General features: G+C 44.6%; 1 protein-coding gene across 2 annotated transcripts in view; it reads left to right on the forward strand.

Annotated features, from left to right (window-relative positions):
• The window catches only part of LRRC3B (leucine rich repeat containing 3B), a 90,539-nt gene that overhangs the window by 3,094 nt on the left and 66,456 nt on the right, over positions 1-20,989 (forward strand). The window lies entirely within an intron of this gene.

Below are 20,989 nucleotides of genomic sequence, written 5' to 3' on the forward strand. Positions count from 1 at the left end.
CTTTCCGGATGCCTATTACCTGGGTTTGTGCTCGGGCCACTTCCCTCTGCATGGAGAAACAGGTTGGAACATGTCCCTGGGGGACTCTTGAAGGAAGACTTCAATTGCACACCAAAGTGTCCCCGTCTGCCCTCCCCCCACCCCCACCCCCGCGTTGCTGAGATCTCCTGGGGAGACAGGTAGTAGTAATAATCAGCGCCAGTGTTTATTGAGCTCTTACTGTGTGCCAGGCACGATTCTTGATATGTTGCATGAACTGTTAGTTTTACTCCTCACAACAACCCTGGAGGACAGTTATTTTTCCCCCATTTTATGGGTGAGGAAACTAAACCATGGAGAACTTAAGTTGTGTGTTCATTGTCATCCAGCCAGCGAGTGGGGAAGCTGGTTAATCTTGTGGGTAGAGAACACTGGGTGTGTCCCAAGCTCCCTGGCCCTGTTTGGTACTAAAGACCATTTGTCCACAAGGAAGTACGGGTGAGGTCTCCCAGCCCTTTACTCCAAACCCCGCAGGCAGGCCTACTGTGGGAGCGCCAGTCCTTGCCTGTATCATGTGGGAGGCTGATGGGGCATGTCCCCTCTCTCAGAGTCTGTTGGGGTACATCTTGGTAGAATGGGATCCTGGTGCTGAAAGCAAATTTAGGCAACTGGCTGCTGGCAATGGACTTCTTTTCTGAACCTTTTGGCGGACCTTCCCATTTAAAATATGAAGAGCAGTGGAGAGGGGGGAATCCAAACGTGAACAGAGATCTATAGTCACAACCCGTAGAAACTGTGTTTGCCAGTGTCTTTCTAGTGACTGAACCACAGAATATTAGAGCTAAAGGGATCTCAGATATCACTGCCCCCAATCCAGAAGCAGGGAGGAGATTCAGTGGTATGTTCAAGGCCACTCTGTGTGTTCCTAACATAACCAGTACTGGAACCACTGTCCTCTGACTCTTGGCCAAAATAAGCCATGTTGATGCATAAATGGATTATGGCCACTGCTGTTTTTCAGCATCTTAAAATTAATTCGGGAAAAACTTATTAAAAGAAAGTTCATTTTTCTAATTCTTCACAACTGCCTCAGTCAGCATAACCAGAAAAAAAATAACTATCATATAACGGATACACCATCACAAATGTGTCTCATTTGCAAAAAAATTGCAACCAAATACTTATAAGCCTTCAAATCAACAGCGTTTAAGTAACCATGCAAACCCTTAGGTGACGTTAAATAAAAATGAATGGATTCCCAATCATTGTAGCAGTCTTTTTGTCAGGAGGAGTAGCTCTGTCTGGCCTCACTCCCAAGTATTTGGGAAAATAAGAGAAATCATAGTAGATCAGAGGGGAAAATTCTTTTGAATACAATGAAGTGATTTGGTATGATTTCTTCTGAATTTCTGACCGTTGGGTCACACTTTAGGCTTTTGCAAATCTGAGGCAAAACAATATCGTTCTAGCGGATATACATGAGGCTCAGAGAGGGGGAAAATAGCCCTTTGCCACTTTGTTACCCACAGAGACCTTATAACAAAGGGACCTTCTTCAGCAGCCTCGGGATGCCATATAGCCCTAGCCATTCTTATAGGACAGAATTTTGGTTTCTAAGAACATCCCATGTCTTTTCTCTGTAGCTACTGGCATCAGGAGGTCCTGCCCCTGGAGACAAATCAAGAAAAAGTCAGCTGGAGTAAACAGAGAGGAGGATTGGGAAAAACCTGTTTCTTAGAGCCACACTGAGGGGTGAGAGTTACAGGCAGACAGATGGTGGAAGCTTGGTGCCTTTTATGTAGCCTGGGGTAGGATTTGCATCCCTGATGTTGTGAGGAGCCAGGACAGAAGCCCTCAGGCAGTAACTAGGGGTGGAGGAGGGAAAGGTGAAGGGGAGGGATCACTGCTGTCAAGAACCTGGGGTGGGGGTAGATGGAGGTCGGCTGATAAAGGGCTTTGAGGTGACAGGAATGACCATGGAGAGCCTGAACTGAGAGATGCTGTTCTTTCCCCTTCCCCGCCTCCCCACCACCTCAGTTTGCCTTCTGTGTTGGGTTGACCGGCCCGAATCCCAGAATCCCCTGTTATCTCGAGGGGAGCACTCACATTTTTAGAGAATTTATTAGAAATGAATATTATTTTATGTACGTCAGAAAACGAAATATGCATAGCTGTCCCAATCTTCGGGGGAAACCATGAAACTTCACATTAAAGTGGAGATGCTGGTCTAGTGAGATCACATCAGTGTTAGAGGAGAAAAGATGTACCATTGAAATCAGGTATGACAAAATCCAAAAGAAATGGTCTCTCTTTTAGGAAGCACAGGAAGAAGAATCCTTTTTGATCTGGGCAGCTATCCTGGTTCCCAATTTGTAGCTTTTCAGGGATGATAGGAGACTTAGCTGGAGCCTCATCCTGTTTATGTGGTTGGCATCCCTTCTACCTGTTTTACTGTGGCTTTTATGTGGTGTAGTGTTAAAGGGCCCACACAGCACTTCTGCTGGGACAATTCTTTGCGCGTGTATCTACCTTAAATCATAGAAACTGATATCAGTTTGTTGGCAGAAGAGAAACTGCTGTTAAACAGCATGTTCTGGGGAAAAGAGTAGGAAAAAAAAAACAAACCGAAGCCTTTTTATTCAGAACACAATGAATAAACGCATTTATGCAAGACATAGCATGAATTAAAATTCTCAGTTTGGGTGAGATATTTGAAAATAAAAACATAATCAAGGACCAGAGCATCTGAACTTGACCTACTTTGAGTAACAAGAGAAGCCGTATAATAAGTTTCTGTGGAGTTTGAAGAAGACGTTGGAGGGGGAAAAGGTTCACTAAGTAGAACCTGAGAAGTTTTACCCTTGTGTATTTTATTTTAAACAAATATATACTATCTTAATTTACACTTAAGTTTGAATATTCCATAAGATCAATAAATCTAATATTTTATCTGCAGGTTGTGACTTTGGAGAGCTTTATTCTACAAGTGGTTGGGAACCATGATGGCAGCTTTTATATCTGACATACTAGTATATAATTGTATATCCCTTATAAAAGCCCAGTGAATTAATACATTGTAACATGGCGTATGAAATTTTATGTGAGAATGAAGTCTGCAGTCTTCTCAAGAGCTAACAGCCTTGGAACATGCTATTTTCCCAAAGGGGATGGGTTGTTGGCAAGGGCAGTATAATTCATTTAAAATAAATAAATGAACAAGTGTTGAAAAAGAACCACCCTGATAAAAATGGATTTTTTTCTTTAAGAGGATCAATGAACAGATCAGTGAAGTTTATAAAATTTGTGGTTTCAATTTATCCCAAGTTCTCTGAGCTGCTTCATATGTTAACAACTCTCCAATGTAAGTGTCACTACACTTTCAGATAGTTTTCTAAAAAGAATTGTGCCTTTCCTTAGAATTAAATTGGAAACAGAGGTGCCTGGGTGGCTCAGTCGGTTAAGCGTCCGACTCTTGGTTTCAGTTCAGCTCGTGATCTCACGTTCGTGGAATCGAGCCCCACGGAGCCTGCTTGGGGTTCTCTCTCTCCCTCTCTCTCTGCCCCTCCTCTGCATGTGCTCTCTCTCTCTCTCTCAAAATAAATAAACATTTTTTTAGAAGAAGAAGTAAAATAGAAACATTAAAAAAAAATAAAAGATTGTGCACCATTCTCGAACACAGAATAACCCTCGACAAAATGAAGCATGTCTTCAAATGCAGATTCGTTTCCTTTTTTCTCTTTCTTCTCTTTATTTCTTCCCTTTTGTTCTTTCTTCCTTTCATTTTTTAGGCCATTGATACACGTTTTCAGTCTACATGTAAGCCTTCAATACCTTGCCGGGAGAGTTGGCTATTTCAGGACAAATGTTTCCCCTGGTGAGGGCAGGGAGGAGGCGCAGTGCACTTGGATGTTTGTCCAGAGCGAAAGCACACAGGTCATGAAGGCACACTGGCTTTCCCTCTAGTCTAACCTCTTCACTTCTGATTTAGAAAAGCAGTGCTGGTAAAGGCCTGCTTACAGAGGGCTCCCCCTGTTAGCAGTGACTAAGCAGTATACTTCTCTTTTGCTACTCTGGGAATTTATGCACTGAGAAGAATCCTGGTCTAGTCTGCTGACCTTCCCTAGACATCTGGTCAGCAGGGATTATCAAGCAGGAGTGTTTCCCATCCTCCTACAAATTATATTTAAGCTTGCGTTGGCAAAGGCAGGTACCCTTCTCCCATGGAATGTTTGGTTGTCATTTATTCAGGTGGCCAGTCTGTTTTTTGGTGGCTCCTTAGAAACGTGTCATCTAGACAAAATAAATGCCCTTCCCCAGTGCAAGGTGGACTGTAGGCGCTTGGTGCCCGAAGCATCTGCTGCAGAACCCAGGAAGGAGGGAGGACTGACAGCCAGCTGGGTCAGGGGGGCGAAGAGAGAGGTAACAGGATACAGCAAGGAGAGAAAGGGGGTGAGAGAGGTAGGCCAGGAAAGAAATCAGACCACCTGAAGGAAGAAAACCCAGCTCTGTGCACAGAAAGACTAAATGAGATTCGATAGTATGCCAAACATGAGGGATAAGATTTAAAAGGCATAAAAATAAGAAGATACAGAAAGCTAATGGGGATGATAAAGGGCTGAAGAAGTGTACAAGGAAAAATAACGTACCCAAATAATTCCTCAAGGTGTAGGTCAAAGGAAAGGCAGGCTGGCTGCTTAGCCAGAGGGCCTGGTCTCATACCCACATTCCCCTGTCCCCTGTTCATGTGGCTTCTCTACCACCAGGCCAGTCAATGGCTCTTCATCTCATTGATGCCTGTGGCCCTTTGGCAGTCCTCCAAACTTAGGAACCCGCAGAATGACGTGTTTAAATGCTTCAAATGCAACGCAGAAGATTATAACACTAGATACACACACACGCGCACACACACGCACACCACTGTAAGCTCCTAATGTATGTGTAACAACAAGATCTGGTGGGACAGATGGCCACCATCTCTCCTAAGTAGGGATCTGCAACGGGGCTGCTTTGAGACACCTGCAGCAGCTGTGTTCGGACACGAAAAAGTCTGCTTTCTGTCAGTGGCAAAGTCTTTGGTGCTTCTACTACATGGCAGACCGTAAAGGCAGTATTGTAGCCTGCCTTTATGATGGAATGAAATACTAAATTGTAGTGCAGTGTTCATAAACAAAGTTGTGACTCTTTCCCTGTTCAAGTTTATGGATCACTTGCATTCTGTTGATAAATGCCCCTAGAGGTCTGCGACCCCAAAAACCTTGGACCCTTGTTCGGTGTCTCCAGCTAACGCAGTAGGAGTACATCGGAACAGACTTGGGCAGATTATAACAGGGTCCTCCCAGCTTCTTTTATCTCTCTGGGATCTTCTCTCTCTCCGTCTCTCTCTCTGGACCAATTTTCACTTTTCCGGCTCCAGGAACTGGCCTTACCTGCCCTATTCCTAGGGGTCACGGTTGTAGACAATGACGGGCGTTGACAAATAAAAATCACTGTTAGCTGAAAGAGACTCACATGTCAGGGGCACAGGCAGGCTGTGGGATGCCTCTGTAAGAACTAGAAAATAGGCAGCAGCATCTGGCTCCTGGCTGGGTGAAGATTGGCCTGTATCTCAGTCCCCGATGGCTGGCTGCCTTGGCTACGTGCCCTGTCGCCTTGGCTGGTCACCTGAAGTGTGCATTTCAGCTGAAAGTTTTAAGTTCCCCTCCAACACTTTTTTCCCCAAAGCAGAGCTGCTATAATGGCTTTTAAAGGTTCACTTCCTTTCCCTGTCCATTTCCTGCTTATCAGGAAATGGCCTCAGTGCAGGCCAGGTAGATGGAGACCCAGGGGGAAAGGTCTGGGTCTGGAGAACTGAATTCTTAAACTGATGAATAAGGCCATGAGTGATAGAAAGGAGACTGTGGTCATAGGAGTGTTTTCCAGACAGATGGCTCATACTGTCCTGTGTTACGGGAGGATGCCAGGATGTCCCCGATCGTGGAGATCACCATGTTTCTGTCTGTTCTATTTGGTGAAGTAGAACCTGCTTAATAGAAAAAGTTCTCCTAAGAAAGCCTTTGACTTTGCAGGAGGGAAGCAACATCTCAGAAAACATCCTGCTTATATGCAGGAAGAGTATTTGGGAACGAGGCAACCTCATTCTACATCAAACTTTGGCCTTAATCAGCATGATGTCTTTGGGCTGGTTAAGTTGACTGCCCTCTGCTCTACTTCCCCAGTAAACTGGAGGCTTTCTAGAGCCCCTTCCAGCTCTGTGGTCTCTAATGTCAAGGATGTGTCCGGCTTTGCTTTACTGATAATACTCCGTATGATGGCTTTCCTGTTCAGCTCGTTCAAGCCCACTTCTTTGCTTAGGCCCTCCAGCCCTGACGTACCAGAGGACCAGTAATGATGGGCAGAGACTCCCCAGTCCTGAGGGTCTGTTGACCCCCAGAGCACTTCCAGGAGCCCAGAATAAGAGGATGGTGGTGGTCGGCAGAGGGATTGATAGAGGGAACGACAGCTGACAGGTAAAAAGGGATAGAGTAGGCAAAGGGCAGAACCATTGGTAAGTTTCCTTGCAGCAGTAACTGTCACTCAGGAAAGTTGCAGGAAAGATGAAGGAGGGGTTCCTGAAGGTTTGACTGTGTGCCTGTCTTCATAACTGTATGATGTGTCACTTGCTACTAAAAACTTCCAGGTTACTCGTTGTTGTATTGAGGACGATCCGCAGTAGGGTTTCGTAGTTCCTTCCTCACCTGGTCCTGCCTGTCTCTTCCTCTGTCACCTTCCTAGGTACATCCTGCACTCTGGTGTATCTGAGCTGATGTGTTAGTACCGGGTAGTGCCACCGACTCGTCCCATTTCCTCTTTCCAACTCTGCATTCAGTGATATCACGTTGAGAGCTCAGAATCCTCCACGGTAGGATTATGGGCACCACAGAAACTCACAGACACTGCGAAGCAGGGCTTTTTTGATGCAGAGAATCTGTTGTTACATTTTACCAGCAGTCAACACTGCCCTGGCCCCACCAGGGACCTTGTGGTTGCTGCCACGGAACGTGCCTTTTCCTGTTCCTAACAGTTCACCCGACTGGGTCTCCCTCCTTTCCTCTCTTTTTCCTTTCTTCCGTCTCTCCCTTCCTTCTGTCTTTTCATCTACCCATCTATCCAGAGGTAGCCAGACTCGGTTCTAATTCCCCTTCTGCAACTGAATAGCAGAGTGAGTGACTCCGAGCATATTCCCTAACCTTTAATGTGCCTAAATATCCTCAGACATCCATTTTCTCTAGGTGAGATGAATGTAAGGATAGAGAGTTGTGAGGCTTACATGAGTTAATATGTATTAGGTGCTTTGAACCGCGTCCGGTACATGATAAGTACTACTTAATTCTTTGTTTTTAGTACGGATCAAAACATAGCTGATTGCTTACTATGTGCCCAACACTGAATATGCACACATGAAAAGACGTTTAATAAAATAAACACAAAAAGGGAGGCCTCGGTGGCTCAGTCAGTTAAGCATCCGACTTTGGCTCAGGACATCATCTCACCATTCGTGGGTTCAAGCCCTGCATCGGGCTCAGTGCTGACAGCTCAGAGCCTGGAGCCTGCTTTGGACTCTGTGTCTCCCTCTCTCTCTGTCACTCCCCAGCTCGCACTCTGTCTCTGTGTCTCTCAAAAATAAATAAACATTTAAAAAATTTTTAAATAAATAAAATAAACACAAAAAATATTCAAGAACAGAGGCTGGTTCATTCTTCCAGGGATACCAAGAACTGACTTTTTGGAGCCAAGGGCACGTGAACTGGATCCTGAAAGACTGATCACATACACATACCAAACTGGCAAGACAGGCAGAGACGTCCCAGGAAGACAGAAGTCATGTGAGCACAGGCGTGGAAGTGGGAACAGCCTGAGCTGTTAGGGTTTTGTGTAGCTGAGCATGAGACCGTGGAAGGAGAGAGTCTTTGACCCTGTTTGGGTTCTGGGTTATCCATGGGAAAGCGGGCTACAGTCTCCTCTTAGCTCTGTTCTTCGGTTGCCCTGTGTGAGGGCAGATCTGAGCTTTTTTTCCCCCCAGAAGTCAGAAATCCAGGTTTTTATGTGAAACCTCCTGATCTTTGATGGTTGGACCAGCTCAATTAAAAACAGAACAAAACAAAATACAAAACACATCCGCAGGCTACGTCCAGCCTCCTGCAGAAGAATGGACTTCTAGGTTCCCAAGCCCATGTAAAGATGATAACATCTGCCCTTGGAATTCCTGATTTTGAATAGGATTCTGCCATTAGCTGTGTGACCAGAGGTGAGAGTCCCTTCAACTTTCTGAGCCCGGGGTTTCTGCTAAATGGCTATCATATTTCTTGTCCTACATCAGTGGCTGTGAGGAGCCTCTAGTACTATGGAAATAAAAGCCCTTGCAATGAACGAGAGATGCCTTAGAATTATTCCCAGACCCTGTGTGCTGTGGCAGAACCATCCATCCAGCACAGCCCGATTTAAGTCACCCAACGATACCCGCTTTTTCAATTTTAACACTAGATGAGGGAAGAGACATGTAGGAGTGTCTGTTTCCCCTTCGTTCTGTTAGAAACAGGAAGGAGCTTGACCTTCCGTTTTGGAAGTCTGGATGTCAGAGATCCAGCTAAAAGTTCTCGATTGCTTCTGCATGGACCGAGGACCAGGGCGAAAGGTGCATTCAGCCTCTGTGATGTGTGCTGATTATTTCTTTGAGGTGGCAGAGGATGGTCTGAAAGGAAGTCTGCTGCCCTAAGTTTTAGAGTCAAAACCTGCATCTGGATTTCTGTAATTTCTCCTCTTTGATCCCTTTGCGTGCCAGGCTGGCTTTGATCATCCAGGCTTTTAAGGAAATGATCAAACCTCGAAGAGTCAAATGACGTCTAGTGGAGGGGCTGAGCTTGGTGGGTGTTGCCTTTAATGTATTGGGGGGTGGGGTGTGAATACCCACCTACCCTACTTCCTCAGGTCCCGAGAAAAGTGCTCTGTGATTGCAGTTTTGTGAAAACCTCACGATAACGCATTGACTCTTGCTGTTATTCTGCGTTTGTGTTATTTTTATTTGTTTTGCTGTACTGCCTGATTGAACTTGATCACGAGAACTTCAAAGAGGGAGGCAGGCCTTGGAGTAAGGATACTGGATTTTAAAAAGCATATCATTTCTGAATTTCGACCTCACTGCGGAGATCTTATCAGTTCTGCTTTAGATGCTGACCTGAGAGCCTCAGAGCCTGTTTTACTTTCTTCCAAACCCTAAACCACCTGCGTCCTTAGGACTGGGGGGGTCTGGTGCTCCTGTGGCTCTCATCCTCTGTTGGTGTCTAAGGCCCTCAGCCCTAACCACTACAGAAAGCCAAATGGCAGAGGAGCCAAAGTCCCACTCTTCTGAGATGGATTTGAAAGACTTAGGTCTATTGAATTAACATGACGGATGAAATAGCACATTTGATATTAAAGAGGTATTGAAGCCCTAACCCCTAATGTGGGTTCGGAGATGGGGCCTTGGGGAGGTAACTAGGTGATGAGGGTGGGCCCCTCATTACGGGATTAGCACCCTGATAAGAAGAGATATTAGAGAGTTTACATCCTCTCTTTCCAACCACACCCACTCAAGAACAGTCACTCGAGGATACAGCAAGGACGTGGCCATCTGCAACCCAAGGAGAGATCCCTCATAAGACATTGGCCATGCTGGCACCTTGGCTTTGGTATTTGGTTATGGCAGCCCGAGATGACTGATACAGGAGGTGACCGTAGGTTAGTCTGGGCACCCAGCCACCTTGTGAAACGTTCCTTTCAGCCAAGATGGGCCTGTGTTGGTACCAGTGTATGTGATGTTCACCACCAGCCTGGCACATAGTAGGCATTCACTCACAACTTGTCGAACAAATGAACACTAATGAATGAAGTGACAACCATCCACCTTATAAACAAATATTTGGAAAACCATTCAAGTATGGGGGATTTTCTGCAGGCACGGTTTGAGATGAAGGAAAAGTAAATTCTTTTAGAATATACTGTGTGTGGGGGGGGTGTGTGTATGTGTATGTATATACCAAGCTGTTAACAGCCTGCACTTTTTTACTAGCCCACCCCACGGAGACATAATGATAGTAAAATAAATACAGTCAGCATGCTTTCCTATTTACCCAGCATGCAAGCAAGTGACTATTTCCAAGCATTTGCAATTTCATCAAGGTCTCCTAGAACCATTCTCCATAAAGAGATGCTGAGTTGGACTGCTGACCTACCAAAATGTAATTATCTGAAATTTAGTAAAAGGAGAAAGAAAAGTCATTTCTTCATAAGAGAATCACAGAACCTCTCAGTATGGGAACTTCTGAAGTTCCTTTGGACTTTAAATCCCTAGTGGGCACGTTGCCAGGGAAGGATGTGGTTTTTTTTCTAACAAAATGGTGGCTTTAGGGTTCTTTCTTGTTCCTCTGAGAAATCCCTCAGACACTGTGACGTGTTTGCTTCATGGCTTTTGCCATTTGAGAATGGAGAAGCTATTTCCTCAAGATGCTATTCATCTTTATTCATATCTGAGTGCAGATGAGTTCAGAACATGTGGGTGTGGGATTTGAAGAGTGAAGTGCTTAGGTAACAGTTGGGGTGCCAGTTCTGTAATGAAGAAAATGTATTGACAATATTAAATTGTGGGCTGAATCTGGCTTTTGGTGTTACAAAAAAAAAAAAAAGAAAAAGAACAAAATTTTCAAAAGCGACAACATTGTTTTGATGCCAGGGCGTTTCTAAATGTTGGGACAGCAAGTGCCTAGAAATACCGGTCTTCAGTGTGCGTCACTTTCTTTCTGCCCTGCCTGGTCTTACCCTTCTAAGCCCAGCGTAGCTTTTTTTTTAAACTGGAATGTGTTGCAGTGTTTCTAAATATACATTCATATTGTACTTAACTGAGGGAAATAGATTCAGTAATAACAGGCAAGGTTTTAATCCACTTTTCATATTGCAGGTGGAAGAGCCAAGTGGTTTCTAGAAAAACTGATCGTAACTTATTGAGTCACTAGGAAGTTACTGTTTGCTTCCCAAGCTCTAAAACCTCCACATCATCATCAACTTCTAAGGCTTTAACAGGTGAAAATGTGCACTATTACACCTCTCTCTTATTTTTTAAATGTAAAATTAACATTTTAAATTTGTTGAGATTGAGTCTAGAAATATTTTAAATGTAAAAATTAATGTACATAAAATTACAAAGAACAGCACCACCCCCACCACCTACAAAACGCCCTGATTCTCAGGGATTCTGGGAATCTCTGTCACACTGAACTTACAATATTATGCATGACCTATATCACTGCCTACTCCGTCATCAGTGTTTTAAAAAAATCACTTTAAATAACACACTTGGATAGTTAGCTTTACCATCAGATGTGTTTGAACTTGCCTGGTCTGGATTTGTAGTCCACAGACCTGTCATATTTCAAAAGCCAGTGCTGACTTTTGAAGAATTAAACCTTCTCATTTAAGCTGTCCGGCTTTGCAGAACTATAACAAATAATTTAAGTGGTTGACTTCTTTCTATTTATCCACGAAGAATAAACAAATGTCGACAGGGGCAGCCATTAAGCAGCCTCGATGCCTGGATCACTGGGTGAGAAGATGCACCCTTTCCCTTTTGTGGCTGAATGACTACCAGGTGAGAAGTTGACCAGTAATCCCCTCCCTACGTTAGAAGGGGCTGTGGTCAGGAGGAATTAACTATCCTGATTTTAAAGTTGTGATATTCGTAAATGATATTTCAGGACTTAATTTTTTATATATATATATTTTAGAGAGAGAGAGAGAGAGAGTAGGAGTTGGGGGAGAGGGGCAGATGGGAAGAGACTCTTAAGCAGGCTCCACGTTCAGCATGGATCCCGAGGAGGGGCTATTTCCGGCAACCCTGGGATCGTGACCTGGGCCTAAATCAAGAGTCAGGTGCTCAATCGACTGAGCCACCCAGGTGGTCCTATTTCAGGATTTCTAAACAACTGTGCTGCCATTTAAAAAAAAAAAAAAAAAAAAAGCTGTGATTTTTTTTTTTTTGGTGATGTCACAGGTACTAATTAACAGTATTGTAATCTGTTGCTTGTCTTTAAAATTAAAGAAAATGCCAGATTCCAGTTGTTGATGAGTGGGGGAAAAAAATCAGAAAAGACCTCCCAGAGTTGTGGATCCCCTGCATTGTAACCATGGCCTCAGTGGGGGACCGTGGAGCCCAAAAACCTCTGTCTCAAGGTACGAGTCAATGCCTGATAATGTGGGAAATAACAATGAAAGCAGTTTTCAGACACATGAAACCCACAGAAGGGGTTAGAAAAAAGTGTCACTGTCTGGTAATGTATTTATTTATTTAAAAAAAATTTTTTTTTAAACATTTATTTATTTTTGAGACAGAGAGAGACAGAGCATGAACGGGGGAGGGTCAGAGAGAGAGGGAGACACAGAATCCGAAACAGGCTCCAGGCTCTGAGCGGTCAGCCCAGAGCCTGACGCGGGGCTCGAACTCACGGACTGCGAGATCATGCCCTGAGCTGAAGTCGGCCGCTTAACTGACTGAGCCACCCAGGTGCCCCTGGTAATGTATTTAACAAACATGCCAGAATTTGACCTAAAGAGTGTGGTTGGTTTAGTGACTAGTCTCTTTGGAGAGAGATGCTGTTGCCTGTATTCAATAGACATTTGGGGTCTTTGAGAGCCAGGGATATATTGTTGTGAATAGTCTTGTCTGTTAATTCTTAAACTGTTTAGGGTTGGGTCTGGTGTTTTGAAATAAGCCGAAGTCATTTGAAGTAAGGCTGCTGAATCTAGAGGGTTATCAGGTGTGCACACCAGATTGGGACTTGAAAATTCTAAGTCTTCTTTTTAGAAGGGACTCATCAGCTCTCCTGGAATCTGAGCCATTGTGATGGAGGCAAAGATGGAGAAAAGATTTGAGTTTCCAAAATGATAATATCCTTGGAATCAGCCTTCAGTCCTCTGGGGTGACTAATTCATAGAGGAACAGCCATTTCCCTCTATAAACTAATGTTCCAAGATGGTTTCAAAATATTTAATAACATTCAGTAGTCACATTCTATATAGTCTTGAATGGAACTGCGCTCTTCGGTAGAAATATAATGCTAGCTACTTAAGGAATTTAAAATTTTCCAGTAGCCACATTAAACATGTAAAAAGAGGGGCGCCTGAGTGGCTCAGTGGGTTAAGCGTCCGACTTTGGCTCAGCTCATGATCTCACAGTTCGTGAGTTGGAGCCCTGCATCGGGCTCTCTGCTGACAACTCAGAGCCTGGAGCCTGCCTCGGATTCTGTGTCTCCCTCTCTCTCTCTCTCTGCCCATCCACTGCTCATGCTCTGTCTCTCTCTGTCTCTCAAAACTAAAGTGTTAAACAAAGAAATTTTAAACATGTAAAAAGAAAAAAGGTGAAATTAAGTTTAATAATTTTTTTTTACTTAACTCAGTATATCCAAAATTATCCTTTCCACATATAATCAAGTTAAAATTTATTGATTTTTTTTTCCATACCAAATCTATGCAATCTGGTGTGTATTTTATACTCACAGCCCATTGCCCTTTGGATGCTGAGTTTTCATCAGAAACACTTGACCTGTGTTCAGATTTCAAAAAACTGTTGAGAAAGCAAATCCCCATAACCACGTTGCTTCAAATATGCCTGAGTGTTTTCCGGTGACTGGAGTATTAGGTTTTAAGTTTAATCACAAATAAAATTAAACATTTAGCTCCTCAGTCACATGAGCCACATTTCAAGTGCTCTGTAGCCACTGTAACTAGTGGTTACCTCATTGGGTGGTGAATGCTCTCGATTATACGGGGGAACAATGGGAGTGGGATCCATAGGCACAGTGTGGACATTTAAACTCTGGAAAACTTGGGAGATTCTTGTCCTTCCAGTGTTTTGGCCTTTCTATGAAACAGTTCTTTTTGTTAATCCAGTGTTTTTCCAAAAGCTCCCCATCTTCTCCTTCGAGTCCATTTATATGCGCCCCCCCACCCCCCGCCCCCGCAAAGGGCCTTTCCTTGTGGGTATTTACCATTTACATCCAGGGGCCCCATATGGCCTCTGCTTCATAGATGGAAGGTTCAGGGATGAGTAGAGATGATTAGACAAAGGCCAGAATTAATACCCCTGCTCCAGGTTCTTATGACTAAGCACTTAAAACACAGGAGCAAAGTTTCCTGACTGTAAGCCCCACTGGACGCACCTCTGATTCTGATTCTGGAGAGCTGGGGTGGGGCTCAGGAAATTGCATTTTCATCAAGTCTTCTTTGTTGTCCCTACCTCCCCGCCCCAGGTGATTTGGCACAGCCTAATCTACTAACTACTACCCCTCGCCCCACTATGTTCTTTTTGCCAGTGGTCCATAAAATGTGTTCTGTACCCTATGTCTTGTTGAACTGAAGAGTTCTGGGCCCTGCCCCAAACCAGCTAAGTCAGAACAGCTGAAACTGTGGAGCTGAGAATCTTCATTTTAACAAGCCCCTTAAGTAATTCTTGTGCCTAGTGACTTTAAAAAGCACTGCTCTGTGCAGACCCCTCCCAAGTTGGACAGACAGAATTCTCTGATCCCACTCTTTCTCGTTCATTCTCTTTCCCCATGTCTGATGTTTAGAAACCCCCTGTCCCGTTTATTCCACTTCCCCTGTGTTCAAGTCATTTAACAAATATGCATTTGTTCCAGGGATTGGGGATACAAAGATATAGATTGTGAGATTCTGTCTCTGACCTCTGAGAGCTTGCGGACACAGGAGGGAGGGATAGATCTATGGACAACTGAGCTCATAAAGCATCACAGGTGGAGTGCTACATGTATGTTCTGGGTGCAGGGAGATCACGGAGAAAAGAGTCATACTTACCTGGGCTGTGAGTTGATGAGAATGGTTTGAAAGGGGCTTTAGAGACCCTGGATGGGTTGAGGGAAAGATAAAATTGGTTGGCCTGATAGAGAGAGGAGGGGAAGGACACCTGGAGACCCTAGTATGAATGAGGTGAACAGGGAAACAGAGCTATCGTGAATGAAGGATTTACCGTATGAAGGATCCCAAACAGTTTTCGTTTAGGTGGGCAATATTATCCCTAATTTCCATTAGAAAATAAGGCTGAGAAATTTTAAAAAATGATTGCTGATTCATTAAAATAACAATAACAAACCCATTATCTATTAACGTAAAGAACACATGTTTATGAAAACTTATTTTCCAGAACAAAAATTCAGTGAGAAGAGTGACATCCTTTTATGTTTCTGCACGTCTCTAATACCTGACTTAAGACAAGACTGTGATTCTCAGATCTGCTTCTGGATTCACTCTGTTCCGATGGCCCATGTCAGAAAAACCTTTGGAAAACTCCACGGTACACTCATGATAGAATAAGTGTAGAAAAGGCAAATCGCATCTTCAATATTATATCTGTATTGTTATGGAAATAGTCTATATCATGTTCACAGTCAAATCATGTCTACAGAATCATGGAAATAGTCTCATTCTCACGTAAGGGTCTCAGGGACCCCAGGAGTCCCTGGGCCAAACTTGGAGAGCCATTGATGTAGAGGGTGGCTTGGTAGGCAGGCAGTAGGCAGGGATACCAGGGGGGAGACCTTGTAACAGTGTAGGGGAGGAACATGAGGGCCTGCACCAAGGTGTATCAGTAGGGAAGGAGAAGAGAGAATGGAGGGGACAAGTTCTAGGGAGACAGATGCCACAGAACTCAGTAACCAATCGGCTGTTGGGATGAAAGAGAGGGGAGAGCCCCTGAGAGCGTCCTGGGCCATGGATAGCTGGGCGTCTACGAGCTGCCGGAAGAGGTGTGGGGGGTTCTCCAACCCATGCCGGAGCTCCCCAGGCCTTCTGCTCCACAAGGCTTTGACCTGAGGTGTAAAGGAGGTGGGAGGTCTAGCCCTAAAATAATTTTATGGAGGTCCAAATGCTGAGTTTTTATAGTGTGATTATACCCTGGCAAGAATTAGGATGGGTAGAGTTACTAGAAGCATTTTCGTATGGGCTGGCCGGGGCTGCATGGTTCACAGAGCAAGGGACACCGGGAAAGATGATTGTTTGGTGAGCAGCGAAAATGACAATGGTGAGGTTCAGAGAATGAACCTCTGCCCCTTGCCTTTGGGGCTGAACACATTTGTGGTTGAAAGAGCATTTAGGAGGGATTCAGGAAGCCAGACTGTGATTTTGCATGTATGTGTGTTTATGTGTGTGTGTGTGTGTGTGTGTGTGTAAATATGGCTTTATATGTGTAATGGTACATATATGGTTTTATACATCAAAAACTGTATAGGCTCAGGCCTCAGCATGGGGTGTGGAATGAACTGTTCTCAGGGATCTGAGATTGTAGATGAAGTTTCTGGTTTGCCACCAACGAGCAGTGTGACCCTGGACAACCCACCCAGCGTCTCCGGGCCTCTGTCTCTTTCTGGCAAATGTAGAGGGGATGAAACCTCGGGAATTCTGTGATCCATATGCATATTTTATAGGCCACAAAGTGTTCTTCTGGAGGACACAGTGATTCCTTCCATCAGTGTCAGAGTTTGCCCGAGTAGCATTTTCCTGAGCCTGTTTTCAATCTTGCCTGTTGAGGGCCTGGGAAATGAATAGACAAGCAATCAATCTGGCGTCAGGGGACTGGAGATAGCAGCTGTGCCTCTCAGGAAATGCAGGCCTTGTCATTTGTTTAGATGTTGTCCCTGACTTGGCCTGACAACCTGGGCACCTTCTTGTTTCCTTAGTTCTTGAGAAGGCCTTTTATGCCAGCTCGGTCTACACAGACACGCGCACGTGTGTGCCCACAGCAGGGCGACCCTACTGTACTCAGTGTTTCCCCCAGAACCCCACTGTGTTATGGGAGATGGTTTTAGACGTGCACAGATTTGTTTTCGGTATTTTTGTATACCGGATAGGTGTTAGAAAAATAGAGCAAGCCCAGCAGAACCGTTGTTATGGATATTATTTCTTAGGATAACAGTTTCAATAAGTTGAATTAAAATCAATGATTGCATCAATGCTAATGTAAGTAGAACTTGGGTGTAACAAAATTCTTGAAGATCATATGTGAGTGACTAATGTGTGGGAAGCACTAACCTGATTGCGTTGAGGAGGATTTTAACAAATTGAGGAGACTTGTTTCTCAGGCAAGACCTGATGCCTATGTCAGAAGTGTTCTTATCCTTCATTGATTCGCTATTTCAGCCTAAAAATTTCTTTTGGGAACCAGAGGTATTTCATAACTACTTTACATTGGTCATGTCAGGTACTTAGAATGATAGACTTCACCCTAGATATAATTAGAGGAAACAATCAGGTCAATTAAAATGGAAGGAAATTCCCTAAGAAGCTGGCCCAGGACACTACAAAAATGTCAGTGTCATACAGGGCCAAAAAGAAACAAACAAACACGGCTGGGGAACCATTCTAGATTAAAGGAGACTCAAGAAAGATGACACCTAAATATAATGTGTGATACGTGATTGGACCCTGGGTCGAAAATAAGAAGTTATCAAGGACATTTGGGCATGTTTAAGGGATGTGAAAACCAACTGCTTATTAGGGAACCGTAGAGTTATAAATTTTACATTTTCTGAGTGTGATAATTGTAGTAGAGGCGACTGTCCTTGGTCTAATGAGATTCCTGATGAAGTATTCAGGGATGAAGTACATCAATGTGTCTGCCACAAACTCTCAATTCAAGCCAAATATACACGTACACTCACATGTTCACCTAATGCCCATACATGCGTGTACGTAGCTACGCGTACCACATAGCACGCACGCGTGTGCATACACGCAGATGCACGTGCCACATTCACACATGCGTACTCACATGTACAAGAAGAGCGAAAGCAAATGTGACGGAATAGCCAACAGTCGCTCCGTCTATAGTATCCATCGTGCAATTCTCCCACCCTTTCTGAAGGCCGAGACCTCGAAATTTGGCAAAAGAAAAAGGCACGGAAAAATATTGGACTTTTTGAGGTAGAGAAGTCTGAGATAATGCGAGATTTTCATCGTGTAGGTCAGGAAGCAGGTGTTGAGGAGTTGGGTAACCTTTTCTTTGAGCTTACTCAGGGGCATGCTTACTTTGGTGCGGAGAACCCAAATTGCCCTGCCGCTCTTGCACACCTAAGATTCCCTCTGGCAACTGACTGTTAGACATAGAATGAGTCTCCGGTCAGCAGACAGTTCATGACGAGCGCCTGGATTCTAGCCTGCATAGGCTTCACTGTCAACAGCTGATGAAACAATACTCTTGCACACAGAATAGCCCCTGCTCCTGTCTAATGAGATTTTTGTGAAGTCAGAAGTCTTTCAGTTAAGATTTATTGCGTACCCACTGTGCTCCGGGCATTGTTCCTAGGGGCTGGTGGAGGGTGGTTAAAATTCGCCTTCTCAGGGAGGTTATGTTCTGGGATGGGAGGGATAGAATAGCCGGGCAAGTAATGAAAACTAATTGGGCGATTCCAGAAATTGTTTTGTCTTGTAAAGAAAAAGAAGATTCTGAGGGTAACATGGCGGAGAGTGATGAGGCAGGGTGAGATAGGATGGTCGTGGAAGGTTTCTCTGAAGAGATGGCCCATCGTTAAGATCACAAGGAAGAGTATTTTATTTTACACGTCTGTACTGCTTATTCCCAGGTCTCCCAGCCTTTGAGTTTGACGTCAAGGTCAAGCGTCTTCTGAAGCCTGACTGTTCTGTTGGGCTACCACGGGTCTGTGTTTCTAGTTTTGGTTCATGCCAGTTGACCAGAATGGAGCCAACACTCGCATGTGTTCTTGTGTCCTCGTTCTCTCGTTGCTAAATGCAGATGTCTGGGCATTTTCATCTGTGTGGTGGACTTTTGAAAAAGTTTAATCCAAGAGCCACAGAAAGCCCATCATTTGCTTGTACTGATACATGGTGATGAAAGTGAGTTATTGTCCCCAAATAATGCTGCAGGAAGCCTTCCAGCCAGCAATTTTCAATAATGCCACATTGGCACCCCTCTGAATTACTATCTTCTTTTGCTAATTCGATATGACAGGTTTCTAAAGCAATTTGAGCTCATGTAAAAGCAGTGTCAGAGAGAGTATTCAAACTTGCTTAGAGAAGGAACTTATACTGCATTCTTCCCTCAACGCCAATCCAGAGCCATTTGGATTCATTTCCTAGAGGCATTAAATATGCTTTACTTCTTTTCCCATCACCTTTTTAGTTTCATCTGATAACTATATTCTATCTTCAGTGCTTGAATTTGCCTCAGAGTGTAGAGACAGTCAGCTGATTCTTTAGACCAGAGGCCACCAAAGATAGGAAACGAAGACGATGTTGCTTCACGTTTAGAGAAATTGCAACTTTTAAAATTCAGGCTGAAATTATGTCCCTCATAAGCAAACGCTCATGACATAGGCCAGCAGGTAAAAAGGCTCCTGTGTGGGATTCAGAATATCATTTTTCCTTCTCTTTCCCGCTTCCACCTGGGTGAACCAAAGCTGGCCTTCCGGATGGCAGGGTGTGAGCCGGTCAGCGCGGCATAGCACGAGACACACAGGATTTGGAGTCAGAGAATCTGGTTTGGGTCCCAGCCCCACCACTTATGGCTGAACTTGGCTCCCAAGTCTGGCCCACAGTAAACACTCGACAAATATGAGCCCCATCTCCTCCTCCTCCTCCATCTTATTTCTTTACGCATGGTCTTGTACTTCCAAGGAGGAAGGCCCTTTCCCCACCTTCCCAGCCCATCTCTTTTCCCATTCTCTCTAAAGCCCCCATCAGTCACGCTGGCCTTCTTGCGGTTTGTAGGACATGCCAAGCAGGTCCCTGCTTCAGAGTGGCTGAACGTGGGGCGCTGGGGTTAACTTCAGCTCAGGTCGTGATCTCAAGGTTCATGAGTTCGAACCCCTCCGGTCCTCTCTCTCCCTCCCCCCAGCCTCTCAAAACCAAAGTTGCTGAACTCGCCCTTCCTTCTGTTTGACATGCCCCTCCCTCAGATCACCCTTTGCTTGCCACTTACCCCTTGCCGTTCTCAGTTTGAGTGTCACCCTCGAGAACAGCCTCCCCATCTCTGACGTACTGCCCTGATGGATTTTCTTCATGGCGTCTCTCACTGTCTTAAGTTATCTCGATGATTCATTTGTGTTTGCCGTTTATTATCTGTCTCTCCCTCCCAGCCCGGAGCTCCGTGGGAGCAGAGGCCTTGACTCCAGTGGGTGTACCAACAACACCTGTAACACACACCGGTTACTCAGCACATTATTTATTGTATGGAAGTTACCGGGAACTCCCTGAGAGATGGGACAGCGTCACAGGGCTATTCTGAAGGTCAGATGGTTCGGGTTTCTGAGAGTCCTTTGGAAATTAAATCACATTACGCAGATGACGCTTAGTATTATGAAGAATTCCCAACCTCATCCATGAACCACCCCTTCTCAGTGCCTCCGCCTGAAGTATCCTTTTCACATTCGTACAGCATTTTCTGTAGAGATTGGGTGTTTGTGACACACGATTTCACTCCTGATATACTTCCCCGGCACGAGTTTCACATGAAACCTAGAGGAATTTGAAACAGAGGAAAACAGTTCCGGCTTGGAAATTGGTAGCCAGCAACCAGTTTACAGGTGTAAGCTTCAGTCCTCTAGAGGGCACAGAGCATGCAGCAAACAATGGCCAGCATCAGAGGGAGACTGTATTAAGAATTCAAGTTACACACAGCTTCCCTGTGCCAAGTTTGGCGTAAAGGATATGGCATCGTATGCCTGGTTTGGGGGAGGCACAAATAAATGCAGAGGTTTCAGCTCGGAGGCAGGCACAATGGTGCAGCGGCCCTTCTTTGTTCCTCGCGTTCTTTCAAGACAGCAGCACAGTGATGAAGGAGAACAGTGTTGATAATGAGCTGCTGAGTACATCTTGCCCGTGTATGGTATAAGGCTTTTTTTTTTTTCTTCATCTACCTACCTTTGTGGAAAATTTTCAACCTTTACTATTTATAACCTTTTCAGGCTTCAATCAAGATGTA

Source organism: Acinonyx jubatus, chromosome C2, assembly GCF_027475565.1.
Source record: "Acinonyx jubatus isolate Ajub_Pintada_27869175 chromosome C2, VMU_Ajub_asm_v1.0, whole genome shotgun sequence".
Taxonomy (NCBI): Eukaryota; Metazoa; Chordata; class Mammalia; order Carnivora; family Felidae; genus Acinonyx; species Acinonyx jubatus.